At 40.2% G+C, this 17,623-nt stretch overlaps 1 protein-coding gene across 3 annotated transcripts in view; it reads right to left on the bottom strand.

Annotated features, from left to right (window-relative positions):
* Positions 1-17,349, bottom strand: part of SLX4IP (SLX4 interacting protein) — a 188,721-nt gene extending 171,372 nt beyond the window's left edge. Inside the window, exons 1-2 of one of the 3 annotated variants that reach the window (XM_026503029.4) lie at positions 16,559-17,349; positions 5,244-5,282 (exon numbers count right to left, since the gene is read on the bottom strand). The gene's annotated coding sequence lies outside the window, so the exon portion shown is untranslated. Of the gene's footprint in view, positions 1-5,243; positions 5,283-11,392; positions 12,062-16,558 lie in introns of those variants that run through there. The other 2 variants (XM_057312666.1, XM_026503028.4) reach the window with 2 other exon arrangements.
* Between the last annotated feature and the right edge of the window lie 274 nt (positions 17,350-17,623).

Raw genomic sequence — 17,623 nt, 5'->3', positions numbered from 1 at the left:
GATAGAGGAAACAGGAAGGCCAAGACAGGCAAAAGGCAGAGGAAATCTAGGATCTGGCAAAAGCAGATCCCTGCAGCATGAGATCATGGACTACAGCAAGAGAGAACCATGAGTGGGGGCTACAGTAGTTTCCAAGTCTCCAGGAAATGCATCTTCAAAAGCATCTGCAAGCATGCAAAACTAACCTTAGACAACTAGTGGAGAATCTGAGATTGAATTAGGACAGGAACATGGAAAGCTGGGCAACTGAATAATAACAAGGCAATTATTGATCCTAGGATAAACAAAAATCATGCACAAAATATAAAAAGTACTTCATACACAGCTCAGTTACGGCTAGCATGTGTAGTCATGACAACAAACACTGAATCTTGACCTAAGCAATGTTACGTTTACAACAATATTACAAGGATGGGGAATGTGTGTGTATGTGCGTATTACATGGCAGGGGCATAGGGGTTAAACTGAGCGAGAGCTCCCTTAAATGCTAAGGGGATGTTTCAGAAGCAAAGTCTAAAATCAATACAAAACAGTAACAACCACCACGGCAACAGAAATAATAAAGCAGAAATAAAGCAAGTAATTTAGTGATTTGGACCCAACTGTTAAGTGCTAAATTTGGCTCCAACATGAAGAGCAACGTAAAGAGAGCTGCTCTAGGGGAAGGAATGAGGTTAAAAGGACACCTTAACTCACAAGCCTTGCACGTGGAACTATTTGCCTTTTTCAACTGTGTGCACAGATGTTAGAGCAGCACTGCACAACAGAAATAGAATGCAAGCCACAGATGTACTTTTCAATTTTCTAGCAGTTGCAGTTAATAAAAACGTAAACAGAAACAGAGGAAATTAATTTTAATAATCTTTTTATTTAACCTAATAAATCTAACACATTATCATTTTAGCATGTAATCACTATAAAAATATTTACATTCTTAGAGTTTTACCTTAGTCTTTGAAGTCAGGTATATCAGGTGTATATTTTATGTTTCCAGCACATCTTAATTTGGACTGGCCACATGTCAAGTGTTTGACACCTGTGGTCAGTGGCTACCATAAGGGACAGTGCAATTTGAGTGTACTTGGTTTCATTACAAAAAACACTTATTTCTGTGTCCCAGGTTACTAATTTAAAAAATAGGGATAGTAATAGCTAATTCAAAATTATCAAAAGGATTAAATACAATGATATATGAAAACCCCCGAAGCAACCTTTATAAACACTAGGCCCTTGAGGAGTGTTAACAACTACTTACTCAATGGTGATGATTTAAAACTGGATGATTTTTTTTTTCAAAATGTAATAACCTTTGATTCTTTTTTTTTTCTTAAAGATTTCATTTGAGAGAGACAGAGCAGGAGCAGGGGGAGGGGCACAGGGAGATGGAGAAGCAGACTCCCTGCTGAGTGCGAAGCCCAACAAGGGGCTTGATCTCACAAACCTGGCATCATGACCCAAGCCAAAGTCAGACATTTAACCAACTGAGCCACCTAGGCGCCCCGGATTCTTTTTTTTTTTTTTTTTAATGGATGAAAACATCTTTATCCAAACCCCAAATCTCTTTAATTATTCATTTCTATTCTCTGAATGATGTAGTGCATTTGATTTAGAAAAGTTCTGAAGGACATTCACCTAGTAACCCCATTTAGAAATAGGTGTAAATGGAAAAAATAAGTTCCTAGAGAATCAGGAACATGTGTTTGAAAACAACATTTATAAAGGTTGCCCTGAAAACTTTAGGTAGATCTTTATGTTATTTGAGCCTGATAAACACAAAATTGGTCCCCTTAAATATACTACATTAGGTTTAAATAACTTCTGCCAAGAATTTAGGGAATCCCTCACTGGAGGGTGCTTAAGTGCTCCACTGATAAAGAAAAGGGAGAGAAAGGGGCGCCTGGGTGGCTCAGTCGTTAAGCGTCTGCCTTCGGCTCAGGTCATGATCCCAGGGTTGTAGGATCCAGACCCGCATGGGGCTCCCTGCTCAGTGGGAAGCCTGCTTCTCCCTCTCTCACTTCCCCTGCTTGTATTCCCTCTCTCACTGGCTATCTCTCTCTCTGTCAAATAAATAAATAAAATCTTAAGGAAAAAAAAAAAAAGAGAAAAGGGAGAAAGTTTTGTCAGCAAGTACCCAACCACACTGAAGCATGTGATCAAATTATTTTTTAATTGTACGCTGGTTTTCCCACATGTCCTTCCCTTCCCGAAGGACAGGTGGACCACACTGGAGGCTGCAGCAAGGCTTTTGAACCATATCTGCCATTAGATTATGGGCCATATGACAGTGAAGGTTACATTTTTCAACTTACAATAAGGTTCCAGTATTCTTTCTTAAAGTACTCATTTTTTTTTCTTTTCACTTTTATCAGTAAAGCAAGAGGAGCTGCATTTTTTTAAGGACTGGATACTTCAAAAAGTATCATCAAAGCCCAATCTCAAAAATATGATCTGTAGGAATCTAGGACCGAATAGTATACATTTTTATATAATATGATCCACTAATGTAAAAATAGGCCACATGGGGAAAAGGAGCTATATTATACATTTTGCATACATATTTTTTAATTCCCTTCACCTATTTTATATTTTTACATTTTGCTTATTTTTAATCCATTTTTTAATATCATGTGGCATTCTGCCTCTCAATATATATTATTTTTTCATTTGTTTCCACAATGCTTGGGGGCTCAAAAAGTCACAACTCTGGGGCTTAGAGAGACCTCCCAAACTATCTACTCTCAGCCCTGCCATCTACTCCCCTAAAGAGTATACTTGTAAGACCAGGCCAGGGTCTCACAGCTGAGAGTCAAGGGCAAGAGAAGAGTCTTGTCAACTCAGCTGAGGGCAAACTAAGACCATCTGCCAACTGCAGAACTGCCAAGGTCGATTGTTAACTGGACTGTCAAGGTATGTGTACTCTCCCTCTTTCAACACCGCACCCCTCCCTGCTTCCCACCACGAAGGCACAAGATCCCAACAGACTAAGATTTCAAATAGAGCTACATGAGTGGTGATTCTCTCCTGCTAATGGAAGAGGAAGTCTACAGCTAAGGAAATGTAGTCTGAATGAATTTAATATGCCATTGTGCTTTGTGACATGGCACACATCTTTATAAACAAAAAAATAAAGTCCACCAACGTAAAGCCCAAAAAACATCTGGGTAGCCACCTGGTTCGATCTTGAGCCTGCAAATCTGCTGGTCATTTTAGATAAGGAAGATACACTTCTTTTGCTTTGTTACATCATTAGGGTCAAGTGCTAGAAATGAACTAAAAGGTGAACTGAAGCAGTTTGCTACTTCCCAAATATGGTAAAAGCACTCTTATCCATCTTGGTAGAACAGGTTCTCAAAGGTGAACAGCCCTCAGAGCACTGCTTGACACTAGAGGGTGCTCAAGAAATGTCTGTTGGATGAAGAAATATTCCAGATAACAGGAGCAGGGTCATTTATGCACCCAACCACTTTATTTTTGCTGTTTTTAAGGAAATTTTCCAAAAAGCATATTGAATCTTTAAGACTTTCATAAAAAAATACTACATGGTGAATATTTCTTTGATATTCAGAAGACACCGATCATCGCACTGGGCAATACACATATTAATGCCCGTCCGAGCTGCTACTCAACAGTGGAGTCACCGAGGTTTCTGCCAGCTCTCCTAGGCTTTCCTTGAGCTGTCAGAGTGCCCATCTTCCTAGGCTCCCTTTTCATCCTAGGTTCTGCAACTTAATCAGAAAAGGCCACAAACCTAAGGGACCAAGCCTGTCGGGTTAATGGGGTATTTTCCAAGCCTCTCTTACATGGATTTGCATGGACTTCATTGTGAATGTAATAAAATGGCTACCCAGGCACCCCAAGAAATTTCTTAACCATAGGGACACCTGGCTGGTTTAGTCAGAAGACCATTCAACTCTTGATCTCAGGGTCATGAGTTCAAGCCCTACAATGAGTGTAGAGATCACCATATTATTAAAAATAAATAAATAGGGGCGCCTGGGTAGTGCAGTCGTTAAGCATCTGCCTTCGGCTCAGGGCGTGATCCCAGTGCTCTGGGATCGAGCCGCGCATCAGGCTCCTCCGCTGGGAGCCTGCTTCTTCCTCTCCCACTCTCCCTGCTTGTGTCCCCTCTCTCGCTGGCTGTCTCTCTGTCAAAAAAATAAATAAAATCTTTAAAAAATAAATAAATAAATAAATAAATAAATAAATAAGTAAATAAATTTTTTAAAAAATTTCTTAATCATAAAAAAAAGCATCTACAAAAATTTAGCAAACATGCTTCATGACAAACCATTAAAAACAATTTCTCTGAAACAGGTAGAAAATGTCGATTTTAAAATATCTTTTAAACTAGCATCCAACAAATATAAAATATCTAGGAATAATTTTTTTCTTTTTTTTAAGATTTTACTTATTTACTTGTCAGAGAGCGAGTGAGCACAAGCAGGGGAAGTAGCAGCAGAGGGAGAAAGCACGCTCCCCATGGGGCAAGGAGCCCATGCAGGACCCAATCCCAGGACCCTGGGATCATGACCTGAGCTGAATGAAGGCAGACACTTAACCAACCCAGCCATCCAGGCGACCCTAGGAATAAATTTAATAGGAAATGCGGAAGACCTCCTCAAATTGCTCTTCTAACAATGCAATTCTAACCACAATCCTGAACAGGGAATCTGAGAGCAAAGAAGACTAAGATACTTGTAAAGGAGAAGAGAAAAGAGAAGAAAAACAAAGGAGGGGGGTTGTCTTACCAGATATAGCAAAACTACAATGCTACAGTAAATAAAATAATGTGTACTGGCAAAGGGGTAAACAGTCCGAAGGCACAGGCCACACAGACTAGAAAACAAACCTCCACGCTTATGGACATGGATGATAGAAGCAGCATTGCCGATCAGTGGGAAATGAGAATACTCATTCAATAAATTGTGGTTGAACAACTGTTTATCCATTTGGAAAAAGATGAAATTGGAGCACTATTTCACACAACACACAAAAATCAATTACAGATGGACTAAAAACTAAAATGTAAAAAAACAGAACCTCTTTGAGAATGTTTTCAAGAACTCAGAGTAAAGGAGGAGTTTTTTAACCAGACACAAAAAGTACAAACCATAAAGAAAAAGAATGGTATATTTGGCCATATTAAAATTAAAACTTCCCTACAGACTAGATGAAAATATCTGCAATGCATGTATTCAACAAAGTCTTATAACTAGAACTTATAAAGAACTTTCAAAACTCACCATCAGAAAATGGGTGAAAGACGTGAACAGATATCTCACCTAAGAGGATACAGAGACAGTAAATAAGCACGTGAAAAGATTCTCAACATCATGAGCCATCAGAGAAATGCAAATAAAACTCCAATGAGATACGTACCTACCAGAATGCAAATAAAAAACAGTGGTGACACTGAATGTTGATGAAGATGCAGGGAAAATGGCTTTCTCATTGTCAGTGGGACTGTAAAAGTGGTACGGCCACAATGGAAGAGAGGTAAGTTTCTTATAAAACTAAGTATGCACTTACCATTTGACAAAAATTTCACTCCTGGGAGTTTATCCCAGAGAAAAGGAAACCTAGACTCGCATAAAAATCTGTATACAAGTGTTCACAGCAAACTTTATTCATAATAGCCCAAAACTGGAAACAACCCAAATATCCTTCAATGGGTGAATGGTTAAACAGACAGTGGTATAGCTAGCTATACATAGGGTATTACTCAGCAAAAAAAGGAATAAACTGTTGATATAGGTAACAACTTGGATGGATCTCAAGGGAATTATGCTGAATGAATAAAAGACAATCTTAAAAGGCTATATAATGTACAATTCCATTTATATAACATTCTTGAAATAACAAAATGAAAGAAGCGAATAACAGATTAAAGGTTGCCACAGATTAAGAATGGGGGAGGGGTATGTGGCTTTAAATAAACAGGTAGCAAGGAGGAGCCTATGGCAGTGGAGTTCTGTACCCTGATTGTGGTTGGTGTTGGTTACATGAACAAGCACATGTGATAAAATGGCACAGAACTAAATAAATACATGGAAAACTACTTAAATGTAATAAACTCTGTGTATTGTACCAATGTCAATTCTCTGGCTTTAATCGTTGCTCTATAAGCATGCAAGATGTTACTACTGGGGGGACACTGAGTGAAGGGTACACAGGATCCCCCCTTTTTTGCCAACGTCCTGTGAATCTACAATTATTTCAAAATAAAAAGCTTACAAAAATTAAAACTTCTGTTTATCAAAATACACCATAAAAAAATGGGGCAGGGCAGCTGACAAACTGGAAGAAATTTATAAGACATATAACCAGCAAAGGACGACACTCCAAAATTAAACAGTCCAATAGAAAAATAGACAAAAGCGGTACCCAGAGCAAGACGCCCCTGTCTCCTAGCCAAGTCTGCAGGTCTGGCAAGGTGGTAGGGAGTGGAGGTGGAAGAATTTCCTGATCCCTTCTATTATTTATGCGTTTACAAGCACTGCACAACAACCAATCATAACTCTTACCTCCTTTGGGGAAGTGAGGGGCATGTCTCTCACTATTCTTTCTTAAAAGCTGAGAAGCATGACATCTAAATACAGAAAGACCATTTACCAGGGAATCTGGGGAAAGCACACACTCTGCTCTCTTCTCTTACTTCAGGCACACAGCCCATCCATCATCTGGGACCGAACAGACGAAAGTCAAAGACGGACCCATCTGCCTCCCACGAGAAGGAAAAATCATTACTTGGAGATGCCAGAAGTCCCAGACCCCAAGGAGCTGGTTATCCTGAAGGTCCCCACAACCAGAGCCTTTTAGAGTACCTCCTCCTGTTTTCATCTCTGCACGTCTCCATCCCCAAAGCCATCACTGGAGGTAACTGAGGAGTCCTCCAAACAGAACTGCTGGCTGGCTCTCCCACACTCCATAGGCCCTCCACCCACACCTCCATCTCCCGGCTCAGGCAAGTCCACAGCTTCAGTGCCCCCACACAGCCACCTCCACCATCTGTCCTTGAACATGCAGCTCTCCCCACCATCACCCATACAGGCAATCCTGGAGAATGTCCTCTACTGCTAAGGGGAGCTTTGCTCCGGAACTCAACTCAGACACCACCTGCCCCTTGGAGGCCTCTATAAATCTCCAGACTGAATCACTCTCTTCTCTGGGCTACATGGGCACCTCACACCACCACTACTCTCCTGCTTAGCTCAGCGAATTACACATAACTCTGGTCCTCAGTCTCTCTCCTCTGTCTGAGTGTATGTGTCTTGAGGACAAGGTCCATCCCTGTCTTCTTTGACACCTGGTGCACGGCACAGGTATGCATCAAAAGTTTGCTGACTTGGGGCAACTGGGTGTCTCAGTAGGTTAAGCGTCTGCCTTAGGCTCAGGTCATGATCCCAGGGTCCTGGGATTGAGCCCCACGGTCAGGCTGTCTGCTCAGCGGGAACCTGCTTCTCCCTCTCCCTGCTGCTCCCCCTGCTTGTACACTCTCTCCACCCACCCACCCACCCCCCCCCACCCCCCGGTCAAATAAATAAATAAATAAAACATTAAAAAAAAAGTTTGCTGACTTGAGCCTGTTGATGGTACTAAAGGGTCTACAGACTGTTTTGGGGGGGGGAGGTGTTAGATTTATACCTATTTATCTAATAAATCCTTACTGTCCCCAAATCTCAAATTCCACATTAAGCTTTCTTAAAAAGAAGTCAAAGCACTCTGGACCTATTTCAATACATAAATAACACTTAAGTTGAATGTATCATGCAGCCTAAGTTGAAAGAGTTGTAATACACATAAACTTGTAAACAGAAGATCAAAGTGTTTCCTCTTGAAAATAATGGGCAACAGATCAGAGGTATTGTTGAAGTGTAGGCCAAAAATGTGAGTTTTTCGCTGCATGATTTTTTTTGTTTTTAAAATACGGTCATTCTAACATTCATTTGAATGGAAAAGATATTATTAGCCTCTGTATTCATTCCATTTTAAATCTGGGAACATCCTGAGGTTTTTCTAGACTTGCTTTACTGGTCATCATAAACGCGCGTGCACACACACACACAAAGCAAGTATGCATCTTAAAAAACTATTTCCTAGGCCTAAAGTTGCTCCTTTCAAGAGGGAGCAACAAGCTCAGTGCCCGGGGTTTAAAGTGTAATGTTAAAAACTCTTGCTATCAGGGGCACCTGGGTGGCTCAGTTGGTTAAGCATCTGATTTCGGCTCAGAGGTCCTAGGATGGAGCCCCACATTAGGCTCCCCACTCAGTGGGGAGCCTGCTTCTCCCTCTCCATCCCCTCCCTCGTTCTCTCTCGCTTTCTCTCACTCAAATAAAATCTTTGGGGAAAAAAAAAGTCTTGCTATCAGAGCTTCCAGTTGAAGTCTAAGTTCAGCAGAATTTTTAGTTTATTGCCTGATTTTAAAAAGTTCAGGACAATCTCCAAAAAGATCAATTTTTCAAATATCTGAAACATATAATTTACATAAGTATCCTGAGAAGCTAAAGTATATTATAAATCTTGCAAATAACATCTCATCCTCTATTCTGCATTCTTGAGCCCACTTTCTCTGGCCTGAAAACAGTCATTCTTTTCACAAAGAGGAGACTTTGATAGAGTATGACCCCACCAAAAATATGTGTGCATTAATGTCTTTCATACAGACGGAAAGATCCTAAGATCCTTAGGAAAATTAATTTTGGGAGGGAATGGAAGTAGATTAAACATTATCACATGATTGTCCTGTCATTTAAATACAAAGCAGAGATAAACGCTAATAAAGAAAGTCAGTGACCTTCTAGATTATTCTGTGGGAAAATCCAAGTCACGCTGAAGTTCACATTTGTCTTCCTTTTAGATTTGCTGGCCTGTGTCATAAGCCAAAGCAACTACTCCAGATTAAGAAGGCTAGAAATTAACTTTAGGTTTCAAATCTCTGGATTTCAAATTTTATCAAATAAATTATTATACTTCCTTTTTTCATCTTAAAAAAAATTTTTGCTAACTATGGGAGCAGAAACAGAAAACAACAAAGACCCTAGGACTCCTAAAGGAACAACCATAATTCAAGAATGAGAAATCATTTCATTCTCTGCCCCACAATCTAATTTTATCACCAAAAAAAACCCCACAAAACCCAAAAACCAGTATCAAGGAAGGAATCACAAACTTTAACAAAAATACCAAGGAAAACTGACAAATGAGCAAAGATCTTGCTGTTGACAACTAGATAAAGCTTAAGAAGGCAACTTTATTTTAAGAGAGAATCAGCTTTTCCTATTATTCCTATGGTAATTTTGAATGCCAAAAACAGCTTGTAAAAAAGGAAACCAAAACAAGACAAAAAAAAACAAACAGGGAAGCTCTAACAGAGGAAGGATAATGCAAGTGACAAAAACATTAGGACTTTTTTTCTTTTTGTCTTTAAATGTAGGTCAAATACTGAAATCCTCTACCACAAATTCATGGAATGGTCCTACCTTTCAGACACTCTACACCCTTAATCCAGCCAGTTGGCCCAAGATCTGGGCCCCTCACTTCCTGCCGTGGGCACAGAAAATCCTCACTGATCCTGGCATGGGATGCTTCACTAATAGGCAAGGTCTAATTTTTATTTAATACTTTTTCAGAAACAGATACAGGCACCCACTCATGGGGGCAGTCACGGCCTTCGGGTTCTAGTAAAAGAGACATGTGTTCAAATCCTGCCTCCTCAAGTGATCTCAGGCAAGCTATTCAATTCCTCTAAGTCCCTCGTTTTCTTATCTATGAAGTGGGATAATAATGAGTGTCTATTCAGAGGTCCTGTGAGAACTACATAAGATCTGACAGGTAATACTTGGCATAGTTCCTGAGACATCAGTGGTGGTGATGTGGGAAACAAAGGCAGAAGAACAATTATTAACTTTCCTTATACTTACAGGGAGTGATAAGTCCTTGAAACAGGCAGAGTGACATTCCTCTAGGGACTCAACTGCCTCGATGCTGCCACTCTGGCAACCTTAGAACGAACCCCAGGACACTGTAAGCCTCCTTTAACATATAAAAATTCCTTTGGAAACTTCCTTTATCTCTACCCGCCAAGATACATGTTGGCAGTCATGTATGACCCACAGATATACATCTGAAGGGTCTCATGACTGAGTTTTTACTAAACAGTAATAAATGACCTTTTCCTAAGAATAGCTAGCCCCCTCAGGATGCTGAAAACCTTGCTTCCAAAATACCTGAGAGGCTTCCACTATCCCTGACACCCTCGCAATTTGAAAGTATATTATGAGCCACTCCTTATGACCTCAGTGCAGCTCCTCAGGCCCACGGGTCCTGTCCCTGTGCTGTAATAAAGTCACCTTTTTGCACCGAAGAGGTCTCAAGAATTCTTTCTTGGCCGTTGGTTTCTAACTCTAACATCTTTCTTACATCAGTTTCTTGGTCTCTGTTAACAATCATCATTATAAACACTGCAGGGCACAAAGAGCACCTAATCAACTCACTTCATACCCCAAGCCCCAAGCCCCACTCTGATAACTATTTTTCAGTCACCTTCATAGCACAAAAAAACTTCTGATAATCATTAACATAATTGTCTTAAAATCTAATCCTTTCCACATGAAAACTACAGGGATGGAGTGCAGATCTTTGGTTGCCAAGCTGGGGACAGGAGAGAGTTACTACTGAAGGAGCAGCAGGAGGGAGTTTGGGCAGGGGGTTGAGGGGACCTGGGGAGATAATGAACTTGTCCTGCATTCTGACTGACATCATGGTTACAAAATTCAGTGCACTGGTCAAAATTCATGAAAGTGTATACCAAAAAGAATGAATTTTACCCCATGCAAATTTAAAAATAATTTTTTAATTGCAAAACAAAAAATCCAAACTTAGTTCTAACTAAAGAATCAACACAGTGACACACATCAACTTAAATGCCCAAGATATCATAACAGCAATATTCTACATATTATCCTACAACTAACCTAAGTCAAATCCAATTTTAGTTCCCAGTTCTGACGTATTTGAGCACAAAATGTCAATACCATAATAACCAGGAGGCACTGCTTTTCTATATAACAGAAGCAGAGACTTCAGAAATGTGCCTACACCAACATTAAATGAGCAGTACTCTCCATTTAGATCTCTACTTTGTTGCTTGATGGGTAGGTTTCTTAGTGTGCATTCATTATTTGTTTTCAGTCTCCAAAAGGTAATATACAAATAGTAGGCTTTAAAGATTTCACACAGCTTAAGATGACTAGGCATGTACACATCAAGAGCTACAGCCCACTGAAGAGTCAAGGCATGCATTTTGCATTTTTAAAAAGCCATAACATGTTTCACTCAGAAAGCATTAATCCATAAACTAACAAAGGCAAAGGTAAAAATTCCCCATACATACCCATTTTACCACCGTCACCTCCTGGTTTTAGTGTACATAGAAGGCATGGACACCCAAGAATGGGACTTTTTTCCCACTTCAAATAAGCTGGAGAACAAAGCAATGTGAAAGGAGTGCTGTGAAAATAAGAACCTCAAAGTCCTTCAACCGGTGAATGGGTAAACAAATTGCAGGACATCCAGCAAGAGAATATTACCTAACGATTAAAAAGAAATGACTACTGATACTTGCAATAAAGCAGGCTCTCAATCATGAGAAGAAACCAGACTCTCAGGACCCCCACCAAAAAACAGCACGGACTGTAAGATTCCTTTTAGATGAGCTAGAAGATGCAAACTTATCTACAGTGACATCTACCCTGACAGAGAGCAGATGAGTGGTTGCCTGGAAGAGAGAGGCTAGAGGGATTATAAAACAGCAAAAGGAAATTTGGGGGATACGGATATGTTCATTTGGGGGAATGTACCTTGATCGTGGTGATGGTTTTACCAGCATATATGTCAGGCACATCAAACTACACACTTTAAAAATATACAGTTTACTGTATAACAATTACAGACATAACACGGTGATATTCCTGGTTCAGCCACACCACCACAAAAAAGTGATTATCACAATGAAGTGAATCACGTGAATTTTTTGGTTCTCCAGTGCATATGAAAGTGATGTTTAAGACCGGAGACCTGGAGCAGCTCGGAGGCAGTGAATAGCTATGCAAGTCTGCCAAAAAAAAAAAAAAAAAAAAAAAAAGGCCTCCAATAAAACTACATTGCAAAAGAGGGGAAAGAAACAGAACGGAAAAAGTAAAAAAGCAGAAGAGGCAGAGCCCGAAAAATTTGTGGTGGAAAAAGTACTGGACCAACGTGTAGTGAATGGGAAGCATTTTATAACCATGGATAAACCTGTGTTTCTGGGATGCTATCATTTTCAGTAACTTAAGAAATAAATCACTTAAGCGGTGGCTGGGTGGCTCAGTCAGTTAAGCGTTAGGCTCAGGTCAAGATCCCAGGGTCCTGGGATTGAGCCCCGCGTCCAGTCCAGCTTCCTGCTACTCTCTCCCCCTCTGTGCTACATAAATAAATAAAATCTTTAAAAATAATAATTTTTATAAAAAAGAAAATCACTTAAAACTAAATTGAAATTTTTCCTGAAGCCCTAACCTTTCAAGCTTTGTAATTAATTGGACAATTTAAATATTATGTAAACAATTTAAATTGGACAATTTAAAAGATGCCATATCAGAATCCATATCCTTATCTACAGTCATATAAATGCAAGTTTATTTGCAAGATCCCTGAAAGGAAAATTTTATCACCACCAACAACCTCCCCACCCAAATGACAAAACTAGACAAGTCCCTGTGCGTTTTAATTTGATAAGCAAAACTTAAACAGACATTTAAAAGTTCCTTCTAGTGAACCATTCCTTTTTAAGAAAATGAAATCCGTGTGCTGTACTGCCTAAAAGGTCATGATTCATGGAATGTCTAAAACTTTGTTCATGGAAACCTAATCGTAATCAGATGGGTAGAGATGCTGACAATTTAGCACCTGCTAGAATAAATGGGTGGACAGATTTCTATAATCTGAATTCTTGACCTGCATGTTTTCTCTTTATCCCAACTATTCCTTTATTTTATTTTATTTATTTATTTGAAAGAGTGTGAGAGAGAGCAAGAGACAGAGCGAACAAGCACAGCCAGGGAAGGGGAAGAGGGAGAGGAAGAAGCAGACTCCTCTGCTGAGCAGGGAGCCTGATGGGGGCCGGGATCTGAGGACCATGGGATCATGACCCAAGCCGAAAGCAGATGCTTAACTGACTGAGCCACCAGGCTTCCCTATCCCAACTTATTCCTGACATGTAGTCTCAGTCTTCTCAGTATTTGAGTTACTGGTTCAGCAGAAACCAGGAAAAACAATAACTTTGTAGTCGGAATGTTATCCAACTGTATATTGTTTACTTTATTGTAAATACTGGTAAACAGTGGTCAATAAAGTCTTATATTCCTTTAAAAAAGTGATGTTTAAATTATACTATATAGTCTATTAAATGTGGCCCAGCATTATGTCTAAAAAAAAATGTATATACCTTAATTAAAAAATACCTTATTGCTAAAAAGTGTTAACCATCACCTAAGGTTTCAGCAAGCTGAAATCACTGATCCCAGAGCACCATAACAAATATAATGAAAAAGTTTGAAATATTGAGAGAATTACCAAAATGCGACACAGAGACACGAAGCAAGCAAATGCTGTTAGAAAAATGGCACCAAGACTTGCACAGCACAGGTTTGCCCTGAACCTTCAATATGTAAAAAAAAGACAATATCTGCAAAGCACAATAAAGCAAGATATGCCCATATTCCTAAATAAGGCTATTTTAAAAGAAAAAGACCATTTAAAAAAAAATATTCGTCTTCCTAAAACATTTAGACCACCCCCCTCTCTTCCCAACAGGTACATGTCCTAAAGTCATGGAACGGTAATACCCTTTCCCTTAGTGATTTTCATGAATGAACAAAACTTTAATAACCCAAAGATTTAATTATAATAACAAAAAACAATTAATGTGTACATAGCTGTGATCACGCACAAGGCATTGTTTTAAGCTATCTTTCTATTATTAACTTACCTAACCCTCACATCAACCCTATTTTACAGATGAGAAGATTGAAGCACAGAGTTAAGCAATCTATTCAAGGTCACACAACTAGTATGTGGAGGAGCTAGGATTTGAATCCAGGGAATACGGCTCTGAAGTTCATTTCCTTACCCACTGTGCTCTACTGGCATACACAATGTAAGATTAAAATGTGAAAATCAAGGGGCGCCTGGGTGGCACAGCGGTTAAGCGTCTGCCTTCGGCTCAGGGCGTGATCCTAGCGTTCTGGGATCGAGCCCCACATCAGGCTCTTCTGCTATGAGCCTGCTTCTTCCTCTCCCACTCCCCCTGCTTGTGTTCCCTCTCTCGCTGGCTGTCTCTCTCTCTGTCAAATAAATAAAATCTTTAAAAAAAAAAAATGTGAAAATCAAAAGCAATATAAATTATACTTACACAATACTTCAGTATTTGCTTAATTTTGAAAAACTCATGAGGCCAAATAAAAACAACAACACAACCTTCATTCTGTTCCCAGTTAATAGGTGGAAGAACAATACAGAAAAGCTGGACAATTTACTGAGGACATAGAACAATTAAATGGCAAGTTGACTGGTTCCTAGGAAGCTGGTTCACCACATTTCCAGTCCAATTCTCTCCAGTGCCTTCAAAGTCCTAATTATTTGAAGTAAATCCACCTGGGATTTAGAAAAATCTAAACACAGCATGTGAAAAACATAAAAGTAATTTGCTGTTCTCTCAAACACCTTACTGGTCCCTAAATTCCATCCTCAGGGTCTAAAATTCTGCAGATATTGGCCTGGAATCTTTTTCTTAAATGATTAGATTTCTCATTAGAGGAAGACAGAAGAGAGCAAGATGCCACAAAAAACTTTGGTAAAGCATGGCCCAAGGTTTTCCAAATCAATACTGAACTGTTGAACACATGCAGGCTTTTGAATTCAACTTGTAATAAATTAAAAGTAAAAATATGCAGAGGAAAAATATGCACACCGGTGTTGCCATGACAACACACATAACAATATACCAGATTGACAAATTCTCAATTTTTTAGAACACTAAATTGTTATTTTGACATCAGGTTGATGGATAAAATGCACAAGAAAGGGGCGCCTGGGTGGCTCAGTCCGTTAAGCTTCAGACTCTTCGTTTCAGCTCAGGTCATGATCTCAGGCTCCAAAGGATGGAGCCTGTTTGGGATTCTCTCTCTCCCTCTTCCCTTCCCTCCCCCCTCTCTAAAAAAATAAATAAATAAAATTGGGATTCTCTCTCCCTCTGCCCCTCCCTCCCCTTCTCTTAAAAATAAATAAATAAATAAAAGTAAAAAAATTAAAGCCCAGGAAAACATGTCATATGTCCACTGCATGTAAAACATGGAATAAACTGACAATATATTGTGAACTGTTTAAGAAACACAGGTTGAAAAGAGACATTCTATAGTTTTATTTCGTGTCCCGAATTAACGCTCCTTGAATTTGAAGGAGCACTCCCTAGGAAAGATTCTGATTCAGTGGATCTTGAGATGGGATCTGAGACTAAAGTTTCTAAGGAGCTCCAAGGTGAAGGTGGTCAGTAGACCACACTCTGAGCAAACTCTAAGTTAACTGGAACATTGGCCATAAAATTAGCCACCTGTTCTACAAATACGGTGGCATCTAGGACCCAAGAAATAAGTGTCAATACAATTTCTTCCTAGCACAAAAAAAAAAAAAAAAAAGGAAGGTGAGGAGATCAAGGAAGAAGCAAGGAGATACCTGTCATAGTCCAACAGTGCTAAGAAACACAGAATATTGTTACTTGCCCCAACCTAGTAGCTGTTGAGGTCAGATAGAATGTAAACTCCAAGAAAGAAAGGGGTTGTTTTTTCGTTTTGGTTTACTGCAGAATCGTTATGGCCTAGCATACATTAGGTCCGCAATAAATGCAACGAATAAATGAGTGAACGGGCAGTATACACAAAAACAATCCATACTTATAATCTAAAAATGTCTGAAAAGAGACTGTATCTGTATAAATGGTTGTGGGCAGCCACAGTTTGATACAAATACCTGGCCCATTCATTGTACTTCGTTTTTTCCCCAAAAACCAAAAAATTCTCCAGATCAATGCTTCCCACTTTTTTTTTTTTAAGATTTTATTTATTTATTTTTTCAACAGAGATAGAGACAGCCAGCGAGAGAGGGAACACAAGCAGGGGGAGTGGGAGAGGAAGAAGCAGGCTCCTAGCGGAGGAGCCTGATGTGGGGCTCGATCCCGTAACGCCAGGATCACGCCCTGAGCCGAAGGCAGACGCTTAACTGCTGTGCCACCCAGGCGCCCCAATGCTTCCCACTTTTATGCCCAGGTTTCCCGCACCCTTATGTTGACAACTCTTTAGCACTTTGAAAACAATGAAAAAAGGTGGAGGCACAGGGAAAAGAATTCAGAAAAGGCTAAAAAACCAAAAGAAAAAAAAAAAAAAAAAAAAACACCACAGCGGGGAGGTGAGATGGCCAAATAGTTCAAGTGAAGGAACATCTTAGATTGTTCGGAGTACCACGTTCTTACCTATGATGGTGGCAGGGGTTGGGTTCGGGCTTTTATTAGTTTTGTTACTGTCCAGGGTCACTGGTGGAGTAGTACTTGGCTGAGGAAACTCAGACTAAACAGGGAGCAGGCTCTCAAGCCCACCTTCAGATGCTTTGGGGATTCAAGCCTCGGCCTTAACTTCCCCTTTCCCAGGGTCTCCCCGTGCGCTGGGAAAACGCAGCCGCCGCCCAAACACAAGATGACCTGAGCGGCCTCACCGACTGCTTGAAGCCAAAACCAGGACTTAAGATGGCGGTGAAACAGTGAGCGAGGGACCGGGACACCCCGAGGAATCCTCCCCGAAGAAAAATGGCCTCCGTCCATTTTTTTTTTTTTTTTTTTCAAGGAGGGCCCAAAACAAAAATGGCGGCTAAGGCGGGCTATTCATAGCATAAAAACGCCGTGAATATGATTGGCAGGTAACGAATCACGATTACCCATAGTGCTAGACGGCGGAGGAGACCAAGAGAAAAAGAAAAATAAAACCCAACGTTTCTGTGGTACAGAGCACCTTGATACCGGATAATTACTAGCAACAAGAATTCGGTTACAAAAAACGTCGGAAAGCAAAGGTGGCTTTCACAGTGCCGGATAAACTTTAAAATAGCGATACGCATTACTTCCTCCATAATTCTTTCGAATGCTACAGAAAAATAAAAGTTTTGTCCTCGAACTAAGAAGTTCACTTTGTGAAGAGAAAGAGTTGGAGAACTGCCGACCTCCCAAAAGCCCCACAGGAAGGGCCGCGAACAAACGCTCTCTGAAAGCGACCCGCTCCCACTGCGCATGTCTACTTTCCCACCCGATCCAGGGAAGGAATAATGAGCTCTTCCTTTTCTCCTCGTTTTGGAGGCAGACGTAAAAGGGGGCGGGGAGTTGGCGCCAAACAACGACTCAGGCGCCTTGTGATTGGTCAATCTGGGAGGCCAGCGTGTTGTGGGGAACCGTTGTCTACTTTGTCACTCATTCAATAATAGCTCTTAAGCGCGCGCCATAAGGCAGATACTGTGCCCTAACACCTCCACTTGATGTTATTTAAATTCT

Source organism: Ursus arctos, unplaced genomic scaffold (assembly GCF_023065955.2).
Source record: "Ursus arctos isolate Adak ecotype North America unplaced genomic scaffold, UrsArc2.0 scaffold_16, whole genome shotgun sequence".
Lineage (NCBI taxonomy): Eukaryota > Metazoa > Chordata > Mammalia > Carnivora > Ursidae > Ursus > Ursus arctos.
This window is presented reverse-complemented; position numbering and strand designations above follow the sequence as displayed.